General features: G+C 41.1%; 1 long non-coding RNA gene across 1 annotated transcript; it reads left to right on the top strand.

Annotated features, from left to right (window-relative positions):
- Positions 1-2691: 2691 nt before the first annotated feature.
- LOC136005593 (uncharacterized) lies at positions 2692-20713 on the top strand. Its single transcript, XR_010608810.1, has 3 exons — positions 2692-2773; positions 18470-18623; positions 20621-20713. It is a non-coding gene; the product is annotated as an uncharacterized LOC136005593 (long non-coding RNA).
- Positions 20714-21474: the final 761 nt, after the last annotated feature.

Below are 21474 nucleotides of genomic sequence, written 5' to 3'. Positions count from 1 at the left end.
TCAGAGAGGTCTTGTGAGAATAAATATTCTACAGATGGTAAAGTACTCAGACATTAGAGTCCTGAGGGCCAGAGGAAATCAAAAGTTATATCCATATGTCTGTCTTTGGAATAATTTGAAATTGAATGGACAAAGCTTTCAGAGAACACACTAGAGACAATTGCTTAACAGCACATATTTTAGTCAATTAATTTTAATCCTCATTATGCTTATGAATTGTTCTTGAGTGCTTTAGGAACACAAGAATTCCCACCCTATAGGAATGTTTAGTAGAAGGCAGCCATTGTGGCACTGCAGCAGGGCGAGCAGTACAGCGCATAGCCTCCCCCAGTACCAACCTCCCAGCTCTTCCCTGTCCATGCAAGGCTGCCTTCCACACCTAGTGGGTTTTGCGTGTATACATTGTTCAGCTGATCGCATATGAAGCTTATATCTGAAATGTAATTTTCTGGATTGTTTTCCCTTTTTTAGATGTCTCCAGGTATGCCCTGGGACTTACTAGAGGGTTGAAGATCCCAATGGGAAGGATGGGATGTTTTTTTCAGAATAAGAACCAAAATGAGCCCATTACCATAAAGCTGTGCAAACATGGATGGAATTAATGAGTATGTCATCCCACAAGAAGTATCTCACCATCAGCCTGCCCATCTAATATATTTTAGCAGTGATGCTCTGTGTGTGGTGGTGCTTATCCATATGTTAGCTAGTACATTTATACACTTAACCTATTTTCTAAGACTAGACAGTATCTGTGTTTTAGTGGGTTTTGGATTTGGTGAAACTATTTGCAAATATTTACAAACAGGGGCTTGCTTTCTTCCAGTGAATACTATGTCTGCATTTCTAATCTGGAGCTTATTTTTTCGGTAATAGACTTTCTATTTTTCAACACTCTGGTTTGACCAAAAGGCAATTTTTTCTTGATTAAATCTGTTTTCTTTAAACCAGCTTTTCATCAGGAAAAGACTTATTCATGCTCAAGATCACTTTCTTGTTGCAAAGCTGCTAGTTGACCTTATCAACACGCTTATTATTGTTAATTAATTCTTACAACAGCTTTGAGATCGTTATCCTCTTACTGAGCAGCTAGGATGTGGAAGCAAAGGCAGACAGAATATATGATACTCAAAGAAATCCACTAGCAGAAGGCAGATTAAAATCCAGATTCCTTGTCACATATTTAGATTATGCCTTTTCCTTGCTAATTTACCCTGTTGTTTAGTATGCTAATGCGGTACAGTGCTTCTTACAGCACTTGAGTTTTGGTCCAGCATTTCAGAGGAACCTAACTATAATAATTATGGCTGATCCTTCTTGAGTTTTGTGCAGAGGCCAAGAGAAGAAGTGAAAAGACGGATAAAGCACAGCCCTGGGAGCAGTGCATGGGTTTGATCCTCAGTAAAGTGAAGGTGCCCAAACAGATCACCAGGCAGTAGCTAACTAAGCTTAAACCTGTCTTATTTTACAGAAATAATCTTAAATTATCCCCCTTTAATTTGAATGCTGGTTTGTTTTTTTTTTCCTAGGAGAATTGGGGTTGACTTCTGTAGAGAGTTATCTGCAAAACTCGACAATGTGGTATAGAATCCTTTTTTTATTCTTATTCTTTATGGGGAAAAAAAAAAAAAAGAAAGAAAGAACAGCTTTAGTCTTGGCTACTCTTTTTCTAGTAAATATGTCTTGGCACTTGCCTAGGTTATGGGGTAATCACTTGTACAACATCATCCTTTAAACAGGTCAGCCAAAACTCTATATATTGCTCAGATCTCAGTTTTACAGTTGGGTTCTGTCTCTCTAATGGTCAGAATCAAAACTCTGGATACATCCAAATACCCTGAAGCAAGGGTATTGCAAATGCAGATCTAGTCTATCTGGTACAATTGTTTCATTTTCAGCTAAGGCTTCTTTCTTCCTTTCGTTTTTTTCCCCCATTCAATTAAAGCAAAAGCACATTGTTATTTCATGAATTCTAGAAGAGTTTATTTTCCAGGATACTCATATGTGGGTGATACTCATATGCGAAAAACGATAAAGTGATTAACTTGCAATGCACCTTGAGTGAAACCAACAGAGAAGAGCAAAACATGTAAATTAAGCATGAGTGTTTTGTAAAGAAAACTCATTTTCCTCTCTGTGTGGTTTTATTTCCCCAGGTTTATAGGTAATGCTTTGCTGGCCCATAAATCAATGCAGACAAGGTCCTAGTGATCAAGCCTATTTTATGAGCTACAGTTATGGAAGGTTTTTATGTGTAGAAGGATGAGCACCAAGGGTTTGAAAGAGATCCCTCGGGAAGTACAGTAGTTGTGACTATTTGAGGTTATCACATTATGTACAATGCTTATTGTTTTGCTGTGACTGATATTTGGCTTTCTATCTTGAAAACAGAGTCAGAACTCTAATTAATCCTGAACCATCACAGTGATAAATTTTCCAGAGGATATGCAAACTGAGAATAATTTTTCCATGGTTTTTTAAAGTCTCCCCTTTACTTAATTTCTTTTTTAAGTCTGTGTTGTTGCCACAGACAAGTATAGGATAAGATCTTAGTATTTGTTATGTCTTGCCCTCCAGGATATAATTTTTCATAACTATCTTTAATTGAATGAAATTAACTTTCCTTTATAAGTCTACAAAATATGAGGTGTGCTCTGATGCCTAAGTATGTACACTAACGCTTGTGTTAACCCAGGTCTAGTTTTGTGACTGAGCTGTCTGGAACAGCATACCAGAGCTTGATTTTGGCATACTGGAATCTGTCTTCTGGCCGCAGGTATTTACATTCTGGCATTTCCTTTCATGAAAAAATTAACTTCATATTTACAAATTATTCTGTGCGGAATGACAAAAAGGATTTATAGATACTTTCTTCTTCTATTGTTACCATTTTAATTGCCTATTGAGCACTTAAGTTTGCTCTTTTTGCATTGCTCTCTCCCTCTGTCGTTCCTTCAGTGGGAGCTTCGGCGTCCCATTCACCTCACAAAAAAAAGTTTCATGTTGCCACAGACCTCAGCTTCACCTTTTTCTCCACTGTGACATGATCCATCCTCATCACTGTGTCTACCAGGCTGACAAACATAGGCTGGAGTGACAGCTTTGTTTCTGTGAAGACTGGTGCCAGGAAATTATCCCAGGCTGGTCACACGTCTTCTCTAACATCCAGCAATCTCAGTGCTTCATCTCACTCTCTATCTTCTCTTTTCAGCACTTCTGCTTTCCCTTTTTTTCTCATCCCATCCAAACTCACAGAGCAAGGGGTTCATGCCAAAAGCAGCTTTCTCTGCTTTAGCTCTAGTGCACCTGTGGGGGTTGATAAATAAATCCTGTTCAGGCAGATAGGAAATCATGGTGCTGCCTAGAGGGCTGCACTGGCTGAGGGTTTTAACTGTTTTGCTGTCTGTGGCATGCTGGCAGAGTGCTGCTTTTCCCCACAGCTGAGCACTGACTCCCATGTCCGGGTTTGAAGACTCTCAAGCAAGGCTTAACCTTTCCATCTGATTTCATTGGTGTCAGAGTCACTTTTATACTGGGATAATGCCTGCAGTTCCCTCTGAGCTCCTGTGCACTAAGTACTCTACCTAAATTGCGATAGTAGATTTAGATTAGGTATCAGGAAGAAGTTCTTTCCTGTAAGGGTGACACTGCAACAGCTTGCCCAGAGAAGTTATGCCTGGCAGTCTTCAAGGCCAGGGCGGACGGGGCTTGGAGCAATCTGGTCTAGTGGAAAGCGTCCCTGCCCATGGCAGGGGTTTGGAAATGGGAGATCTTTAAGGTCCATTCCAACCCAAACCAGTCTATGATTCTATAATTCTATGAAGCACTGTACAAAAGTAGCTCTCACCCAAATAAATCAATCTTTGTTACTATGTGTTTTTTAATTTAGCCCAAGTATCAAAAAAAATTAGTACAGTCTGTGCATGAGACCATGAGAAAAGAGATACACTTCTTACATTCCCATCCTGGAAAAGCCAAAATATGACCATAAGTTCTGCTGCTTTTTTTTTAAGTCCTAGTTGTTATTTGCGTGATTCATTTTTTGTTTTGTAATAGTACCCAGATGTCCCAATCAGGGTCCTGCTGTGCTTAACACCATACAAGCATATAAGAAGAAACAGGCTTTGCTCTGCAGAACTTGAAATTTAATTTAGGAACCAAATGTAGGATCTTAAATAAGGTGAGATGGGCATCAGGATGACTGGTTACTGTAGGCTGGCACTGTCTACCAAAGAACAGAGGTAAATAATGCAGTGGGACTGCTATGATACAGGAGAGCATTGGTCAGTGCCCACTGTGGCTCTGTCATCAGCCATCAGGTTGATGTACTAGGAGTAAGTCCTGAACCAGAACTTGAACTTGGTAAGATTAATTCAGTAGACAAAGCCATGCAGACTGAATTGAAGGCATATAACTTGATTAGGTCTTTTTTGTCTATAGCCATAATGAAGGGACAAAGTAATGTTGATAGACGTGAGGAACAAAAGCTGTAGAAAAGCATTAAAAGGGAAGAAAAGGCTCCCTGGTGCAGCAATCAAGGGGTAAATCCTCATTCAGAGAGGAGATATTCAGCTTTCAGTGAGGACATAGTAATAAAGACTAGAACTTTATTCTAGAAAAAAATGAAAGAGAGGAATGGGGTTTCAAAAGTTTAGACATTTTTATTTAATCCAATAGTAATTCCCCTTTGGATCTGAAACACCTATTTTCCCATTTTCTATTCATGAAACACTAAGTACTGTATCAAGTTCATTATTTTATTAATAAAAACATGTTCTTCTAACAGACCACGTGAGTAATTTCTGGGAACGCATCGTTTTGACTAGTGTGTGGGGGAAAGTGGTGCTTTTCATTTAATCGACCATTTGGTGGCAGTACACGTTAGCAGCACTCTCTCATTTTTGGGATGATACCATGTTATTCATTAAGGGTTTATCTCAACTTTGTTCCTCTCAAATGTATCAAATGCAGGAGCCAAATCTTGGTATACACACTTTTCTTGTACTGGATCAATGCCTATTCTTAAAGCCCACTAAGAGAAACAGATAAATGGGACATTCATGTGAAGAAAATGCATGCTGAAATATTTGTTAACATTTCATAGTACAGCTTTCAGCTGCAATTAAAACAGTTCAGTTTTGCTTCCTACCATTGCTCCTTCTGAGGGATTGTGACATAGGAACTGTGCTTATCATGAAGAACTGACAGTATGCCTGAGCTGTTTTTTAATTAAAAAAAAAAAAAAAAGGCAAATTAAATAAAATTAAGGCATGCACACAAAGAATAAAGTCCACCTATATGGAAAAAGCCATGGCCAGGATTTTTTCAGGGGCTCCCTGCTGTCCTTGGTGAGAGTGTGTGTTACCACACTCCTGCAACACAAAGTACACTACACCCTGAGTGAACAGTTTTATCTGGTACAGTTTAGAGAGACGCACAATATCCTGTTTTTAATGCAGCACAGGTGTTGGCAGATCGAGTTACCAAGTCTCATTAAATCATATGTATATAGTCATGAAATCAATTTTCGATTTCTTATACTTGCATACTAGATCAAATTGTTAAAATTAAGAGGAGGGAGGTGAAAAGGGGCCAGCTATGGTGCTTGCAGGGGTTGATACTTGCTAATCTCTGTTTTGATCCAAGCAATATTTCATTTGACTGTTTATTTTCATTAAAATGCTTTTTGAACTTATTTATTGAGCTATGGTACTTCTTGGGAAGTGTTTCTGGCTGTGGACAAATACCATCTGCACTAAAGTAAACTTTTGTATAAAAAAGCTCATTAGTACAAACTGAAACCAGGAAAGGATCCTAGAAAGGGCCTGAGGAGGGAACCTGTAAGAGTAATGGTGGGATGGAAGGGCAGAAGGACACTGAGCTTCAAGATTTTTACAACAGTACAGCTTCAAACTAAACAACATGAAGTCAGCTTTTATTAACATTACTGTGTGCTCTGAAGCAAGCTGCAGCCACCTGCATATTATTCCTGGAAGCAAAAGAATTTCTGTAACACAGACATGGAGGAGCAGAATGCACAAATTGTGTATCGCATACATATATGTAAATATATAAGCACAGTAATACCTATATATGTATAAATATATATATATATAAAAGGAGAATATAAGCTCTGCATTTTCAAGTCTCTATGAATTTTAAAAATTTAATTCGATATATGAGCACACAAGTTAACAGTCCTTGGTTTGGAAGTCCCTCACTTTTCACCAAGAGCTACAGGTGCACACTGGTTTGCAGTAGCTGTTGGCGTAGCTAAGTGCTTGAATAAAGAACTTGTTGTTTAATTTGATCGTCTCTGGGTTGACAGTCTGGCTTCCTGTATTTTATAGTGTTTACGTTTTCTTAGTACAGTGCATTTATAAAACCTTACACCACCACTCTGCAGTAGACAAGTGTTATTACTCCTGGGTTTTGGGTTCTAGAAGTGAAAGAACTAAGCTGTTAAAAATACTGCAATGCCATACAATGGTCAGAAATCTCAAAACAGCCACAGTTGTAGGGTGGACGCTACAGTAATTTCTGAGTCACATTATCAATATCCTTCTTGCTTTTACATCCAGTTAGTATATTATACTGAGAACACCATCTGATTTGGTTCAGATTCTAGTCATTAATTTAAAGCATAGTTTTTTTTTCAGTAACAACACTATTCAAACTACTGGATATCCTTGAAAGTTGATCAGTGTTTTCTGAAGAGGTTTGGACATGCTTAGCTTTATTATCAGTAGTTGTGGTGTTTGAATACTACCTGAAAATACTTGTTACTACCATTGGGAATATCCAAGTTACTGCAAGTCAGAGAAGGCTTGGGAGTTTTCACTGAAGATTTCAACTACAGAACAAGTGGAGCTGCTACCTTCTCCTCAGCCTCAGCAGCTGCAAAAGAGCTCTCCTTTGTCTCCTAAAAATGAAAAGATTTCACTAGCTAAGGAAAGGTTATTAAAGATTACAGTTTCAACAGTTAAAAGTAAGATAAGCAATCTAGGAGGCGCTAATTTAATTTGAGCTGTTGTTTGTAATAGATGGTGCCTGATTTCTTAATATGCATGTACTTCAGTCAAAAGAGTGATTTGGGATGTAAACAGGGAGGTCACCCTGGAGGACAGATAGACCCATTGCACATTTACTCAGTTCTGCCTTCATAAGGAAGGTGTGTTCCCTGAGCTGGCCTATGCCAGGAATTTGTCACATGAACTCGTTATAACAGAGCCATGTGTTAGCTTGGCTGCTCTGTACTTGTTCCTTGCACACCATACTCTCCAATAAGTATGAAATTCTGCTCCATTAAGGAGTGAATTTCCTGAAGAGCAGGCACTAGGATAATCATAAGCAGCCCCCTACCCACATCGTGCTTGCAGTGGCTTGATCATGTGCCAAGAACCATAATAAACTTAAAATCCTGCTGAAGACAACCCGGCTTCTGCTTCTAGCATGAGGTGGTTTACCCATAGCCTTAGATTTTCCTGTTGTCTGCACAACCTACCAAAATGTAGGAAAACTTTAAGGTGCTTTATCTTCACTAAGATTTTGTATTGTGGTAGTCATAATGGTTAAGAACAAATTAATTTTCCTAGTAAAGAAGTACTTTATATCTGTTTCTCACCTTTACAATGATATAAACCAAAGAGTTTCATGCGTATTTTTGTCATTTTCACACTGCTGAAATACTGTAAATAATCATAGGGTTTGTTCGGGCTTTCTCAACCTTATCCCCCAGTTTTTCAAATTAGTGAGTCTGTCTATGAGAATTTGTAATTCCAACATGTATCTACTATTTGCTGAGTTGGGGCACAGGTGTCTTTAAGTTAACATGATTCTTGGTCAAGGGATAGAGAAACCACAAACTTTTACCTTGGAGGAATCCTGGTGAGCAAAATTATTTTGTGTTTTAAAGAAATCCTTGTCTTCTCACCTATAGTAGCCTCATAGGCTTGTACTGCTTCTGCTTTGCTCTTGCTCATGGTTATAAGATTGTTGGGATCAACGCTGTAAAGATCAGTTCCTACCACTGTCTCAGCAGTGAAAACCTGTGTTGGCTACTGCCTTTTCTGCTTAAAACCATCCACATCACATTGCTTTGATACATGGCAACATTGCTGTGATGAAATACATGTTCCTTTTGACTATGGAGGTCTCCTAACGGCCATGTTAAGGACTGCAGTTAATGATCAATGACAGAATGAAGTCAGTAGCACGGTCCTATGAGCTGTTATGCTGGTCTAAGCTTTTTCTGATCAGTCAGAAACCAGTCTGAAATAATGACTCGGCTGGACAAGAACAGCATGCATGCAAAGGCATGGGCTTAAGCTCCTATATTCTCTCCTTGGGGAGAGACACACTGTCTTTGTATGTGCCCAACTTTCAGCTTGAGCAAGCAGCTACGCCTAGTCACCAATGGGAGTATTGCATGGGGGAGTATACCACCCCATTTATGTCTACATGGGAAAAGAAACACAAGCACTAGGGTTTTCTCTTCTGCTACTGTTTCGTTTAACCTTGAAGCAGGATGTTGGGCCTCAGTTCAGAGATGATACCAGTGAGCAGAGCCAGAAAGTGCTCTGAATGACCCCATTTTATAATCAGTAATTAGATAGTTTTGACACTCCTGCTGGACCTTTGTTTGGCTAATACTGGCTTGACACGAAACAGAAAAAGAGGTTGTAATCCAATCTCTCTGCATGTACGTTTTAATCCTTTTCATTACTGTAAAGGGCATCCAGTACATCTGTCTCTCTACCCCTTCACTACTCAGCCAGGTGGGAGTGAAGGGCTTTTCTGGTGAACTCAGAACCCATCCAGAAGTGTTGCTGCTGTCTGTACACTTACAAGATTTGTGGAAGTCTTTAAGGTATCAAAAACTCTGGCTCTGCAGCAGCCAATGCAAGTGCACAGTGGGGTGGGGACATGTCTTCTCTGTGTGGCATCATTGTGGAAGCATTGTGTTTTAACCAACAGGAAGGGTAAACACAAATGAGGAGAGAGGAAAGTGGAGTTGCCCCTGTTGACGTGATCTCTGCTGCTTTTACTGAGTGGGAGGAGAGAGGTGAATAGGAAAATGAAGGAAAAATACTGGGACAGAGACCAAGGGACTTTTCCTGAAGGCCATTCATGCCTACATTCTCCCTCTCATTGGCCCATGGCGTGACAGGAACTGGAAAGGCTGGAGAGTCCAGGAAAGGGGAGAAATTTTAGCACTTACATACTGTAGGCTTAATCCATTTTAGATAATGGGTTTTCAAAACCTTTCAGATGTCTAGTACCTCAGTGACGTCTGGTATCCCAGCATGAAAACCAGAACCCCGAATTAGTTGTCTATTAATTGTCTGTGAAAATTTAGGCATCTTAGAGTGACAGCAAAAACCTAAGAGTAAGCTAAGCTAGGAGCTACCTTGTGTCAGTCAGTATACAGCTGCTAGGAGTCAGCCAAAAATGAAACCCCAAGGATATCGTGTATCTTGGATCTTGCCCTTTACTCAGGGCTGCAAGAAATTGCTTTTATGTACTTGATATGTGCAGCCAGGACCCTCTCTGAAAGGTATATGTCTCTAAAGAACAGGACAGGGCTTATTTGCTTCTTCTAAAATGTAGCCAGCACTTGTTCTGTGCCCTTCAATAGCGAGAGAGCTCAGGGGAAACAGTCTCAATTCTTTCCTCATTTTAAAATACTTCCGTTCCTCTTTTCCCACTTTACAGAAGATAGAGATCACCAGGAGTTTACCTAATCCTGATAGGCTGATGTGGGGGGTAGAAACAGGCTCATCTCACCTCTTTGGGAAAATGGGGGTTCTGTGCAGAAAATATGACCGACTATAGTCTAGTGGTTAGGCTTAGAGCTAGGGAGCATTAGGTATGGTGCCTGTTTCCATGATTGTTCCTGTATTTTATCTATTTCATTTACACAGACACTGTTTGGGGAGAAAGAACTCCAAACTTTTCCTACTGAGCTGAGCCACTTAACCACTTAACTACTGAATCATGTCTGATCCCACAGACCTTGAGGTCTTGTCAGTGCAGTGACATAGTGGTGGACAGTGTATCTGCCCAGACCAGTTTATAGTCTGGTGTCAGGACACTTCCCTCTAAAGAATGACTTATAGCCCTGAATCATCTCATAAAGAAGAGGGAACTAAACTTGATTGTCCATGTCAAGATGGGTCAATGTAGGTAGACAAACTGAGCAATTTTGGAGAAAAATTTAAATTGAAAAAAGTCAACTGCCTTTTAAGCTCAGGCTCCAGGTTAACCTACGTCTCCAGGGGTAGGCAGGTATTTTCAGTGTCATGTTTTAAGCTCCTAGATCCCAAATAAAGTGTGTAAGTCCTCTTTTGGATCTGGCCCAAAGTCAAGGTTAGATCTGAACATATCATTTACATTAAAAGTCACTGCTTTCTCACCTTAGTTTTAGGTGCAAAGTTCATCGAGTTCATGAATATAAGCCAATGATCATGAAAGTTTGGCACACACAAGCTAAGGTGGTTCAGAGAGCTGTGGATCTGGCAGACCTACAATGCTCAGTTTCTACAGTTCACACATCCTCAAAGCATCAGCCTGAGTGCAGCTCCGTGCGGAGAGCTGGGAGGAAAGTGAAAGACAGAGCTCACTGGTAACCGTGAGCCTGTAAATGCTCATCATAAGACTGAAGATCCACCTGCTAGCACTGCCTAAACCTCTGTACACAGGGAGCTGCACTTCAACCAACCTGCGAGATATTTGTGAGCACAGCATGTAATATCCTGGCACTGCAGGTAATGGCTTACAGGTGGTAGAGGAGACCCTAACATACACGTCGAAAGCACCCTTGCACAATATTAGCCACTGCAGTACACAGTGCAGACAGGTGACAGAAATGCACCTGCAGTTCTTACTTACATGTCTGTATGCATTTACGAGGAAGCTGTGAGGGTGAATGATAGAAACAGCAGCTCTAAGTGTTCTCTAGAGATCATCCAGTCACACCTCCCACCTGAATCTTGAAACTGTGGAGTTCTCTCCAGTGCCTCACCCTTACTGCTCCTTGCACGCTGACAGACTCAGACATGCGGAGTACCATTTGGGCTGCATGGTGCAAAAGCCAAATAAATGCCTAAACGAAAAAAAGAATAGAGAAGTCAAGAAAGAGCCTCAGTTTTAAAATGCATGCCAAGGTTCTCAGGTAGTCTTGCTGTGACTGGCCTATGTGGAGCTTTTTTGCTATTAACTGCAAGATGAATGGCTTGTTTTAAAGACAGTAAAAATGCCACATTGTGCAGGTGCCTGTATGTGTGGCTAGATTTCTCAGGAGGACGTCAAGGGCTGTAGCCACAGAGCTGACGCTCCCCGGTGCTCTGCGCTGTCTGCAGTGTGTGAGGGGGAAGCAGCTGCAGTCCTGTTCAGCCCTTTCCGCAGGTCCTCCTCCCCATTCCTGCCCTGTTCTCCTCCAGACCTCTGTACCTGAAACTGCAGACTGGAGGTTTTTAATCAAAATGCCAACTGAATAAAGCAGAAACTAGTAAATGAGCAATAAAGGAATCTGAACACCAGAGGGCAATTAGAAAAGAAGCTGAAATGGGAATAATTAGATAATATAATTCTACAGGAATAGTTGATCTCAGTTAATGCTATTGACTGTTTATGATAAACAGAACAAATGGCTTGTCAAAGTACTGCTTGTTTTTCTATGGTTTGATAGATCAAGGTTAGTTACTGTTAGAACCACAACATTATGCTTTGTTTCCAACTGATGAAGGAATAAGATTGATTTGAAACATATGGTGAAAAATACTGCAGCTCTTTGTTTGCATCTGTTATACTTTTACTTGTTAGTAATTGGTTCACAAGTTGCTTTTCTATTTTTTGCTGTATTTTTTTAAATATATTAAGTGAAAACAGAGACTTTTTAGCAGATGCACAAATGAGAGGATAAACATCTCAGAAAGCTTTGAAGCTGTGTTATGTTTTTTTTCTCCAGTTTGTTTTTTATCTCTTGGACTACACAGGATTTTCTGCTGGTGAACATGGGCGTAAAGACTTTTTATTGGGTCACCTGGACCTGGTGATACCTGACATCCTGCAATAGCATTTTTCAGAGAAACAGGCTTTTCAGAGACCCATAAGTAGTAGCAACTTTTCTGTAGCATGTCTGTATTTTCAGAAGGGTTTGAAGAAAGTCCCAGAGTGTTTGTTTAGTTAAAGCCAAGGCACTGTCACATGCTTAGCTCTCTTAAAGAGCCTTCAAACTATGAGCAGCCCAACACTTGAAGGCAATTCTTCAGGATGCAGTGCAGTGTATGCACAACATTTTCATGTCTTTATTGTCTCATTAGGCCATGAAGAACAGCTAATCACAACCCCATGATCTGTGAGTGTATACCGCAGCAGGCCTAAAAGACAGTGGAAATTACAATGTGTGTGCTTCAGTACAATCAATTTTGTTTGTTGTTTTAGAGGCATGATTCCTGTTTACGGCAATCAAGCCATCATATTACACAGAGTAAATCAATAGGGTGATAATGTAGATGTTTACTGTACTTAGAGATTTGCCTGTGACCATGTCTAGGACACACCATATCCTACAATTCAATGCTCTTCATTTTTATTTCCCTTTGGATCAAGGTTGACATAACTCATAGGTACTAGCAAATCCCACCATGCTACAAAATGCAACATTCTTAAGAGATACATCTGGTACATATTTATGGTGAGCAGAATAAGGACTTGTTTCAATTATGCATGTGGATTAGCTCTTTGAAGAAAAAAAAAAAAAAGTAGGTGTTACCTCATGCCCATATAAATCCAGTGGTAAAATGTGCCTAAACCAAGCCTCCCTTTATGTGCTGTTACTTGTACACGAACATTAACATGTTTCAAGCACAGTTCTGATCAAGACACGTAGACATATGTTGCTATGAATCTTGGAGAACGCACTGTGCTTACAGTTTTTAAGCTATATAACAATTCCTGTGACAGATTTATGTTGTGCCAGAAAGGGACAATATATGGATATCCTGTGGACACAAAACAATGTATTTTCATCAAACACAGAAAGGTAGACGAACAAGTTACTATTGGCTAACTTAGAATCATAGAATAGAATCACAGAATCATAGAATAGAATCAACTAGGTTGAAAATAGCTTTAAGATCATCAAGTCCAACTTCTACCCCAGGACTGACAAGACCACCACTAAACCATGTCACTGAGGGCTTCAACTATTCAGTTTTTGAACACTTCTAGGGATGGTGATTCCGCCACTCCCCGAGCAGCCTGTTCCAATGCCTGAGCACCTCTCGATGAAGAATTTTTTTCTAATATTCAATCTATATCTCCCTTGGGGCAGCTTGAGGCTGTTTCCCCTTCTCCTATTGTTTATTCCTTTGGAGAAGAGAGCACCCACCTCCTGTCTCCATCCTCCTTGCAGTAGGTGCAGAGAGCAATAAGGTCTCCCTGAGCCTTCTCTTCTCCAAACTAAACACCCCCAGGTCCCTCAGCCGTTCCCTATCACACTTGTGCTCCAGACCCTTTATCAGCTTCGTTGCCCTTCTCTGGATCTGCTTCAGTACCTCAATGACTCTCTTGTAGTGAAGCATCCAGAACTGAAGACAGGATTCAAGGTGCAGCCTCACCAGTGCCCAGTGCAGGGGGATGATCACTGCCTTGGCCCTGCTGGCCACACTATTGCTGATACAGGCCAGGATGCTGTTGGCTTTCTTGTGTGCCTGGGCACAAGCTGGATCATATTCAGCTCTGTCAGTCAGCACCCCCAGGTCCTTTTCCATGAGCAGCTTTCCAGCCACTCTGCCCCAAGTCTGTAGCGCTGCGTGGGGTTATGTGGCCTGTATGAAGGACTCAGCACACATCCTTGTTGAACCTCATTCCACTGGCCACAGCACATCGATCCAACCTGTTTAGATCCCTCTGCAGAGCCTTCCTATCCTTCAGCAGATCAACACTCTCACCCAGCTTGGTGTCATCTGCAAATTTACCAGGGCTGCACTCAATCTCATCCAGATCATCACTGAAGATATTAAACAACACTGGCCCTAACACCGAGCTCTGAAGGACACCATTAATGACTGTGCCAGCTAGATGTGACAACATTCACCACCACTCTTTGGGCTCACCCATCCAGCCAGTTTCCAACCCAGCAAAGAATACAGCTATCCAGGCCATGAGCAGCCAGTCTGACTAGGAGAACACTGTGAGAGACAGTGTCAAGTGCTTCACTAAAGTCCAAATACGCAATACCCACAGCTTTTCCCTCATCAACCAGGTTGGTCACCTTGTCATAGAAGATTAGGTTGGTCAAACAGGACCTGTACTTCATGAACCTGTGCTGACAGGGCCTGATCCCTCCATTTTCCTACACATGCTTTGTGATCTCTTTTAGGATCATCTGCTCCGCGACCTTCCCTGTCACCGAGGTCAGGCTGACAGTTTCTGGGGTTCCTTCCTGCCCTTTTTTGTCAAGAGGGATCACATTGGACAACCTCCAATCTTCTCGGACCTGCTCACTAGACTAGGGCTGCTGATAGATGATGGGGAGTGGCTTGGTAAGCTTCTTTGCCAGTTCCTTCAGCATGCGGGTGCAACCCATCTGGCCCCATAGACTTGCGTATATCTAACTGGAGCAGAAAGTCTCTAACCCTTTACTTCCTGAATTACAGGGACTTCAATCAGCTCCCATCTCTGCCATCCAGCTCAGGGAACTGAGTACCCTGGGAGTGGCTGGTGTGACTGTTGAAAACTGAGGCAAAGGCAGCATTAAGTACCTCAGCCTTTTCCTCGTGCTCAGTCACTAGGTTTCCTCTAGTATCCAGCAGAGGATGGCAGTTCTCCATGGCCCTCCTTTTATTGCTTATATATTTGTGAAAGTTCTTTTTATCGTCTTTTATGGCAGTGGCCAGATTTAGTTCCATCTGTGCCTTCGCCTTTCTAACTTTCCCTCTACTACAGTTCTTGTAGCGAAAGGCCCAGAACTGAACCAGGATTTGAGGTGCAGCCTCACAGTGCCTTGTACAGGGCAATGATCACTGCCCATAGCCCTGTGCTGGACTGTAGTTCTGATACAGTCTAGGAAGTAAAGTTGCAGTGGTTTAGATGTTTACAGCAGCATCCCATGCACGCACTATTACTGTTCACTTACTGCATCTTGCAGTGTACCCAGGGCATCCTGTCAGTCTTTCACTGAGATGTAAACATCATCTCTTGTAGAGGACACTGCAGAATCATGATCCATTGTAACAGAGTAAATGCTTTGCTACATATTTACTCTGCAGCAGTCAGCTCATTAGAGAAAAATTAGCAACAGTAAAATTGGGTCATCTAACTGCCACTAAAAGTTTGTGGATGTCCATTCTATTGAATGGAAATTGTGGACTGAGGACCCATATCCCTGTTCTGGGAGATACGGTGGGATCAGGGAGAAGGAGGAACAGGAGGTCATGTTGCAGAATAACCTCAATGCAGAATATAATTTCCTAGTTCACAAAATTCAGCAGATAATGGCATTCCTACAGACTCAGATTTTTGGGTGTTTTGGGGAGGTTTATCTGCAGCCACTTTCTAATCCATGTTGTGTCTGAAAGAAGGAAAAAAAAAAGCACAGTAAAAAACAGCATTACTTTTCCACAACATGGGGGAAAAATGGAGATTAATGATGACAGAATTTCTGCTTCCTTTGTCTGTAACTAAGTTACATTTTCTAGGGAAATAGAGGAGGAGGGGAAATCTTGAAGAATCCTCTGTGTTATTTGCAGCATGAGCTTTTTTGGAAGTTAGTGACACTGATTCTCTCTTCCTGAATCTCTCTTATTTCAATTATTTCTAGAGTGCAGAACTGCTGCCTCAACAGTGTGCCCATGGAAAGAATCTGAAGCGTGTCATGGTCTGAAAACTTTACATTCCCCAGAGTATGCTAGGTTCAGGCCTTCTTCCTCTGTCTTCCACAGACTTCCAAATCTACCCTTGAGGGAAGCATTCTTTGGCAATTCCCCAAGTAAACTTTGCTTTGTTTCTTGGGGTTTCTGCCTCCCTTCCTCAGGTTTTGCTCTATGTGAATGAATTATAGTTTTGAGACTCTTGGCAGATGATGACCAATTCCTACGGATTCCTGCAAGGTCTCTTTCAGGGTCTAGATCGTAGCAGGTAGCAACATTTTCTTTTAGTTTTGTGATAGCCTTTCCATAGTAACTTTGTGTAATAAGTATTTGTAAAATCAGATTTATGTGTTTAATTAAATGAATACAATTTTTTTCCAGAAGATTTGACATTTTATGGAATTCCATCTATTTGTGTTTCAATTAGCTTTGTTAACAATGGCAAAGTTAGTAATGATGTTTGGCAATCAAAACACGTTATGAAGTATTTGAACAATACAAGGTTAGTTAAGTTAAAGGAGATGTTGTGCAGAGCATTTCAAATTGAATTTGGATAGTGGCAAGCATCTGTGTGTTTGGAAATCTCTAAGTTTCTGCCTGAAGGGTAAATTGAAGCTTATATAAACAAGAACTTGTGATCTAATGTTTGGGCTTTTACTGACACAGACACAAAGACACACACATAAACCTCTATGGGAGGTTACAAAAGATATGAAAAAAAAAAAAAGAAGAAGAAAGAAGAGGTAGAGGAAGAGATGAGACATGTTAGCTGTCTATTTAATGTTTTTCACTCATGTAATACAGTCTGGCAAGCCTTTTTCCACAGTTCCACCAAGCCAGACCTGTAAAAGCAATTATCTGTCATCATAACGTGAATCAAGCTTGCAACTGCTGTGGTTCTGAAAAGCGTGACAAAGTTAATTGAAATTTAGGCAGTGAATAGTTTTCACTTCCTGAGATAAGGTGTGTTTTCAGGGGAAGTTTGTTGCTATGTTGGCTTTAGTTAACTATTCTTAAGTCTCTTGTTAAAGGATTTGTGTTATTTCTGTGGGTGGATCATAGTCTCATCCAATTATGACTTCAGTAGAGCCAAACTTTGTGTCATATGCTTTACTAGCCCATACTGGTTTGCACGTTCCTCTCACTTCACAAGGAGATTAGAAAAAAAAAGAAAAAAGAAAGAGGCAAAAAAATTTCTCTCTCAAGTGATTGCAAACAGTACTTTGGAAGTATCAAATTTTACTGAAAGTTCGTTTCACTCCAAAAATATCATTTTGGTGGCTTAGTGGTGTATTGTTTTAGTAGCTACAATAAAATTGTTTGAAATCTGGCAGAAAATATTAATTCTCAGCCCAGAAGCCAAATGTGAAATATTCCTAGGTTTCCTTGGCTAGTTATCTTCTAATCTTGATTATAAAGCAGCATGCATTTGCTTTCACCTGGTTTTACACCCTTTTTAAAGTGATCTCACTATTAACATAGCTTACTGTTAACAATTGAAATTCTGAAGGAATTCATGGCCTTGGTACTAGTGCAAGCAATGTAAGACTGTGCAGAGGAAACTGGAACTTTCTGAGTCTCCGGGGTATACTACATGCTTGATTCTCTTTTTTAGCCCAGTTTTGCTCTAATATCATTCCATTGACTTGCAGTGGAGTTGTTCCAGAGCATCTTGTAAGATGCTCATCATCCTTAACCCTGACCGAAAGACTGCACAAAAAAAATAATTCTTTCCATTTTGGATGGGGATGTGGGGAATGGGTAGTGAAGAGGAGGCATTTGGAACTTCTTGATGCCAAATCAGGGGAAATATCAAAAATAATATTTTATTTTGGGGGGAAGTTTTTTTAGAACTAATTGTTTTGATACATTTGAAAATTTTGTTCTAATGTTGATTCCTGCTCTTGAGGTCACTTATTTCTCATAACATAGAGAAATTGTTCAGTCACTTTAAAGGAAATAAAGTTTGAAAAACTGATTCAATGTTCCTAGGAAATCTGTTTTATAAAAGTAGAATTAGTATTTCAGTGAATGTTTCCAGGCAAGGCATACGAGTAATACAGATAGGACCTGCGACTCTAGAGACATTTGCACAGTTAAGCCCTAAATAAGAGGAGAAGGAAGCCTTAGTCATCCTGTCAAACTCCATATAACATAAAAGGCCAAGATGGCATTAAATAACAGTTCTAGGAATATTTTCTTTCTGGAAGGCTAAGCCTCTTTATGGCAACCTGCTGCAGCTCCCATTTTTATTTCACTTTGGCCTCCAGCATTCCCCAAATATCTCTGAGGCAAGACAGAAACTAAGAGTGAGGAGGTGAGAGAGGGTCACACCAGACTCTAAACGAGAAATTGGAGCAGTTATGATACTCCCAAGAATAGTGCAAGACCTGGCATCCCTACAACAGGCTTAAATTTAATCTCACTGAATTCATTAACTTCCAAAACGATGCCATGGAAGACAATCTAGCTTTTAGGGACAGCAGAAGGGTTTAGACTGTGCAGAACAGGCCTCCATGACCTAATAATTTATCCAGAACATGTTCCTGGATTTTCATTCTCTTCCTCTTTTTTTTTTTTTTTTTTTTCTCTTTCAGATGAGTCTGTAGAAGACCTGCATGCCTCAGATCTACTTGAACTTCTTGGGCACCTGGGACTAACGCTCTGACCTGAGCATCCCAAAATTAATTCAGAGCCTGAGAAACCATTGGAATTACACCTGAAGAAAAGTAAAGTCTAGCATTAGAGCAGGTATATTGAATATGATGAGCAAAAGATGGGAATGCAGCTAACCCTGCAAGAATAGCATTCTCTCTCACTGCTCTGCCAAATGCACATATTTGATTGTAACAATTCTAATTAGGTTCATTGTAATGCAATGGAAATTTCCCAGGACAGTCTTCATTGCTAGAAATAGGCTAAATGAACCTTACTGAAAGTGTTCTGTCCCTGTAAACTAGTTAGATTGTCCTCTCTTTTGCTTCTGGTACAAGCTCTAATTTTGGACGTGCAAACAGGTTTCCAGTTTTCCTCCATCCTCTTTACATTCTCCAAACTGTTGCATTTTTGAGGACTGAAACACACACATCATTTAAGTATTACATTTCTCCTATCTGGCCTGCAGCCATGCCCCCTTAGGTGATGAGCTCACTGGATCTCATAAGCCGCAGCAGGGTTAGGCTAGGTCAGCAAGTACTGGAGGGGATCTCCAAGGAGAAGCCGGGTGCTGTGGGAATCACAGATGGTGCTTCAGTAGGTGGCATGCTTTCTTTTGAAGTTCACCTGAAACACCATTGCCGGCTGCCAGATGGATCCACATGTGGGACGCTGCCTTCTTTCTTTCCCATGGTCGACATTGTGGCTGCTGAGTTAAATGTGGGTACCACTGGTAGCGTGTCTGTCATCGAGATGCCATCCCTCTGTGGGAGGCATAACATGTAGGCTTATGGATGGCCAGGTCCATATGCTCTACTGACTGATTCACCCACCTGCCAAACAAAACCTCTTGAGTAGCAAGGGAGAAGAAATGCAGGGAAGCAATCCCTCGAGGATATTAGGATCTCACAGGAGATGGGAGGCATGGAGCCAAGATTAAATATGGCCTAAGTAATGAGACCTGACTGCCCAAAGTCTCTCCTAAGTGTCAGGTGGAGAGAGCTTGCATGGCTTGCAACCCCCTTTGCAGCTCTTTGGTCATGTTGCTCTGCATCATCTGTTTTGTCTTCCCTTGCAAGGGCTTAAAACTTTCTGACTGCCTTAGACACTGACACTGAGAACGTAAACCAGTGTTCAAAACCCAACTGTTAGCATTTTTTTTCCCACAAAAATTAAAGGGTTCCACAGCCCAATGGCTTCCCAGGTTTTCTTGCACAACAAGAAAAATATTGCCTTCTGAAGCACTTGATTCCCTTCCCCAAGATCTGTTGGGTATGATGTAGCTCCCAAAATGTTTAATTCCCCAGACCACCTGGGAGAGCCCCACAAACCACTGGTGGTCCATAGACCACAGTCTGAGTGCCTCTGTGTTAGGCTACTGGTTAAAGAAAAGGAAATTAAACACAGAAAGCTGTTAAAATGACATTGCATGTGAGTCATGGCTCCACATTAAGTAATGCTCTTACAGAGCACTTGTCCCCCAGGATGAAAGCTTCCCACCTTCTGTCTCTAGTCTCTACCTCTTAGTAATAAATACCATGTTTTATTATTACAGAAGTGAAAGAAATGCTAATGCTTTGTCTGAGAAACAATGAAATGTTAGAAATAGAAATATAATGAAAGGTGTGCGACTGAATACGGTGTACAACTGAATACCGTATTCGTATTTCTGCTACCGACATGCAATGAATTCTTTAAATTTCCACTGAAGCTCATTTAAATGAAAGTTGTCAAAGAATACTTCTTTTTCACATTGTCTCTTTCCAAAGCACACCCTACTGCAGCCAGACTCTGTCTCTTTGTTCATTTAATATTGGGCTGTAACAAGCTTGCTTCAGCCCTGCCTGCTAACTGGTGGGGTCATGCAGAGAAAAGGTCTAGCAGCCACAGGTTTGTGCAGTTCCCTGTCTGATTTTTAAGCCATTTTTAATGAGGTAATTTTTATGATTGCAGATTCACTTAGGCTTAAAAAAATGGATTCAGACCTGGGGAAAGGCTGCCATGCAACAGTGGTCCGCTACAATTGCAGTCTTATCATTGTTGTTATCCATCTTTCTTCATCAGGTTACAAATGTTGTCCCCTCAAACCACAGGTCTGAAGGTGCACAACACAGAATACAGCCCTATGGATGACAGCAGAATGTGCCTTTTTTCCTTGTCATCCTCCCACTGACAGCATTTGGACACAGCAGGTACATCTAATTTGTAGGGCTCTTTGTGACATGGGCACACCCGTATTTGGGCTTCGTGGTTCAACCACTGCCTGATAATATGCATAGAGCATGCAGAGCTCTGGATTTAGCTGATTTGTCTGGAGAAGCAATGGGGCCAAGGTCTGGATCTGTCATGCTTGGGACTTACTCCTCATGCTGGGTGGTGTGATCTTGTGCAATTCATGGCAAAGGGGAAGGGTCAGGACAATAACTGTCTGCCAGCAGGGATATAAAAAAAATGAAGTGTCAGAAATATGGGTAGTGAAGCACACAGGATTACTGTCAGCCCTTTGAAGTGGTAAAGCCCAAACCTTGTATTTTCAGATCAGCACCTTATCCCTAAGGCTGTTGGTTACCCTCTCTCAATATTGCACTGGAGGTGAGGATAGACAGCGCAGGGATGCCAAATCCCTCATTTGCACAAGGCACACAGAGCTTGGCAGGCTGGCAGGCAGCCTGGCAAGCAGCTGGCTATGCTATCGCAGCAGTGGAATGGTGATCCCTGCCCTTCCCACACGAGGGCTGGGATCTTAACAGCTGTCTGCTAACAGAAAGGCAAGTTTTCTGACTTCTGTGCTTCCACCTATCTTCACATGAGCTGCTGCTTTTGTGTTCTTTTGTGAGAGCATGACTTGGTTCACTTTTATGGTTTAGAAAAGAAGACTTCTTTCAAAGCTTCCCCTAGCAAATTGACTATAGTGGCAACATTTCAGCAAGACCTGGCAGCATATGTC

This window comes from Lathamus discolor, chromosome Z (genome assembly GCF_037157495.1).
Source record: "Lathamus discolor isolate bLatDis1 chromosome Z, bLatDis1.hap1, whole genome shotgun sequence".
Taxonomy (NCBI): domain Eukaryota; kingdom Metazoa; phylum Chordata; class Aves; order Psittaciformes; family Psittacidae; genus Lathamus; species Lathamus discolor.
This window is presented reverse-complemented; position numbering and strand designations above follow the sequence as displayed.